Genomic DNA, 3814 nt, shown 5'->3' with positions numbered 1-3814 from the left:
ATACCAATCTTATTATGACATCATAGGATGTTGATAAACATTTGTTATAAGTTATTATCACACAGCATATTATGTCATTATATGTATATAATTACGACATTATAATATGTTGTTAAAATTAATTTTGTAAGAGAATAGAATAACTTAATGTTTAACTTTTACAAGTAATATGGATGCATCTGAGTTTTCATATTTTACTCTCACGTAGATGCTATCTTTTCTACTTTCACGGATAATAATAATAAATAGATATTATTTCTAAGTTTTTATATTTATTTTTAGGTATATCCTATTGTTTTCAATTTTTATATATGTATGAGGTGTTTTCAATTTTTATATATGATTTCCTCTCTCATCGACACTCTCTTATAATTTTACATTAATGATTTTACATATATCTCTTTATATATAGTTTTATTTTTTTTCTTTCCCTTTTGCGTCCAGTTTCCACCCTATACAGTAGACATATCATGTTAATTTTTTATTTTTTTTTACTTGGAGTATCACGTTAATTTTAGGATAGTAAGAAAGTAAAATCAAATAAGCAGTCTCAAAAAAAAAAATCAAATAAGGATTCCCTCTGAAAAATTAATTGGCGGCAATATAATATGGATAGTGAGAAAGTAAAATCAAATAAGAAAGTAAATTCCTCTCTATCATGTTTGGACGGTTATATTGAAAGAAAAAAAAAAGAGAACTCCTCATTCTTTAAGTCATCGTTCCTCAATCTGAATTTTAGGGGTTTACGATTTGAAGTCGTTTGCAATCTGAAACCACTTGAAAGGTATGATACTTACTCTTCTGACGTTGTTCTGCTCTATGAAAACTCGGATATTTTGATTTCAATCAATTAGTTTCCAATTTTCTATCTTCTTCCTTTTAGCCATTAATTTCGTCGTATATATGAAGGAACTGGTTTGCGGGATTTTACTCTTCTATATTCACACGATTTTGATAGAAAATCTTATATTCTCAATTCAATATTTTAGATTTTTTAATTTGTTCATCTTCTTCCTTTCAGCGATTAATTTCAGCGTAAATTCGTAGTCTCTGGTGAGGTAAGGCTTTGACAAACTTTTACCTTCTTATTCCTACCATTTTGATTGAAAATATGATATTTCCAATTCAAAGCTGTCAATTTTATTAATTGCTGCAGCTATAACTTCACCGTCAATCTAAAGGCACAAAGGAGGTGAGAGTTAGACTATCTTTTGCTGGAACTCGTTTTTAAATTCTCACAATATAATCAAATTCATTATAATTTTCAATTGATATGGCATATTTGATTTTCTGTATTGAGAAGCCAAGGTCTGCTTGTAACTTTGTATCCATATGTAGTGATAGACACCAGCTGTTTGTTGAAATGTCATATGACTTGTGAGTTATGAGATACCATTCACTTGAAGCTTTACAAATTATGATTATGTTGTGAATAGGTTGCCATTAGCTCTTATATATTTTGATTATGTTGTCAATTAGAGAACCTTCAGTGTTGGGATTGGGAATGAGGGTTGACAACTTCAACTTTCATTAGTGAGGATTGGCAGCCATAACTTTCACTTCACTGCTCATGGTAATAGATTTTACTTTTTTGAAGACCATGTATTTTCTTTTTATGTTTGTAGTATCTCATCGAAGAAGTTGCTTTTCGTCCAGAGAGACTAAAGAAGATCTCCCCACAGGTCTAACATTTATTTTCTCTGTTATCATGGAATTCCTTGTAGCCCTAGACCATGATCCCATCTTCTTAACCATGGAGTTATAATATCTCATAAATATCTTCTGCTGTTTAACTTTCTTGACAGGCTGAGAGGAACCTATTTCTTCTTCTCTCAATAGATTCCTAATTTTCAACAACACAGGTAAATCCATTTATTTATTGATTTTATTTTTGAAATTAGATACCAGTCTTCCAACTTGATTCTAGTTCTAAGAAGAACTAGACACACTCTTTGCAAATGACCAACTTTCAATATTATTGAAGCATTTTCCAGATTTTCCAAATGCTTTCATAATTCGTGGTGCAACAAACAATGAACTAGTTGATCAGGTACATTATAAGATCACAAGATACTAGGGCTCTAATTGTTTCACTCTTATGGGGTTGTCTTCATTATCATCCACAAATTTTTCCATTGCCAATCATACGTTGTTAATTTCATCATCATCATCTCATCTGTTATTGGTCATTCTGTTGCCAGCTTCAGGAGTTGAAGGTAGGGTTGGTCCTTCTTCATTACTTATCTCATATAAAAGTTCTTCAAGGTACTGTCCGATCTATTCTCTCTCTCTCTCTCTCTCTCATACACTTTGATTTTCAGACATCTTTCTAATATCTCTACAGGCCTAGAAGATGTACCGGATAAGAGATGTTCATCATGCAGCGGGGGATGCATTAGACTTTCTCTTCCCTGTAAGCCACTATATTTCACATGTTCAATATGATAGCTACAATACCTTTATCATATTGATGCAGCATCGGATGCATTATATATATTGATGCGTTGTAGTATTCTAATTTCGTAGCCCCTTTATGTGATAGACTACCCTTTTGTTAAGTTCTGATGGCTCTCTAATTTTGTAGTGAGGTAATGAATTGATTTTGTGGATTGGTGTGCGGTAACTTTACATAATTAGCATTGATAATTCTGAAGTTTATTCATGTTTCAAGGTAAATTGATAATTATCTTCAATTGTCACCTTGTCAAACTTCATACATGTTTCAAAGTCTGGATGCTTTCACCTATCATGTTTGAATTGGTTGTTGAATGCAGGGAAGTGAGTACTAATAGAGGATGCACAAGAAGATGTATAAAGCAAACTACTCACAAATATGAAAGAATGTTCAATTGTCCATCACTTCAGGAGCATTATATTTGTACCTTATTTGTAGTTTCTCATTTTCAATACTTTTATACGGTTGATGTTACTAGTAAAGCAATAGCTTGTAAGTTTTGTAAAAAATTCATTGTTTGTTTACTATTTTTACTGATATGGAAGTATTTTAATAAGAATTCATTTTTCTTGTATTTTATTTTTGTATTTCCATTTATCTGTACCACTTCAATAGTTCACAATAGACTTGCATAATATATAATAAAAAATAATTATTTTGAAATTGTTTCCGAATGTATCAGAATGCCAATAAAAGTATTCAATCAATTTTTTATTTGCTTATAAATTAAAATAATGACAATTAATAGTGTCACAAAAGCCCATTATACAATTCACGTGCTGATGCTTATTACAACACCTTGGAGTGTATTTATATATTTTCATGCTATAGCTACATTGGCATGGACGACACAAGTAATCAATGTGGAGATAGGTTAGATGTTGCAAGAAGTGATCTATTGGGACAACTTTAGGTGTCCTTAAAAGCAATTTTTCTTGTAGTGACTCCAGTAGATTTGGATGCTAGTCAACACAGCTCTAATAAGTTGGAGTCGCCCTGCATATGACAACATTCTAGCTGACCAACACTCAATTCTTGTTAAGATTTTCTGAATGAGGGGTTGGCATTGAGCTATGGACAACTTTTTGGAGGATAGAGGAACACCCAAGTACTTAAAAGGTAGCTCACCTTTCACAAAACCAAATTCCTGCAGAATTGAGAGTTGAATGTCCTGTTGCACACCACCAAAGTAGATAGAGCTTTTGGCATTGTTAGCTTTCAATCCAGATACCAAAGAAAATTTATCAAAAGCCTGTAATAATTTCCTCACTGAGTGTTCATCTCCTCTAGAGAACAAGAGCAGGTCATCAGCAAAGCAAACATGTAATAATTCAAATTTCTTGCATCGAGGATGGAAGT

General features: G+C 31.9%; 1 long non-coding RNA gene across 12 annotated transcripts; it reads left to right on the top strand.

Moving 5' to 3' along the window:
* The first annotated feature begins 629 nt into the window (after positions 1–629).
* Positions 630–3029, top strand: LOC131012517 (uncharacterized). 12 transcript variants are annotated; one of them, XR_009097341.1, is made up of 11 exons: positions 630–784; positions 1022–1058; positions 1157–1192; positions 1480–1573; positions 1657–1682; positions 1806–1862; positions 1995–2050; positions 2202–2265; positions 2345–2413; positions 2585–2671; positions 2775–3029. It is a non-coding gene; the product is annotated as an uncharacterized LOC131012517 (long non-coding RNA). The 12 variants fall into 12 exon arrangements; XR_009097345.1 differs by having other exon boundaries at positions 1157–1377; XR_009097346.1 differs by having other exon boundaries at positions 1157–1377; positions 1480–1682.
* Positions 3030–3814: the final 785 nt, after the last annotated feature.

The sequence above is a fragment of the Salvia miltiorrhiza genome, chromosome 2 (genome assembly GCF_028751815.1).
Source record: "Salvia miltiorrhiza cultivar Shanhuang (shh) chromosome 2, IMPLAD_Smil_shh, whole genome shotgun sequence".
Lineage (NCBI taxonomy): Eukaryota > Viridiplantae > Streptophyta > Magnoliopsida > Lamiales > Lamiaceae > Salvia > Salvia miltiorrhiza.
Note: the sequence above shows the minus strand (reverse complement) of the source record. Positions and strands in the feature narration are given on the sequence as shown.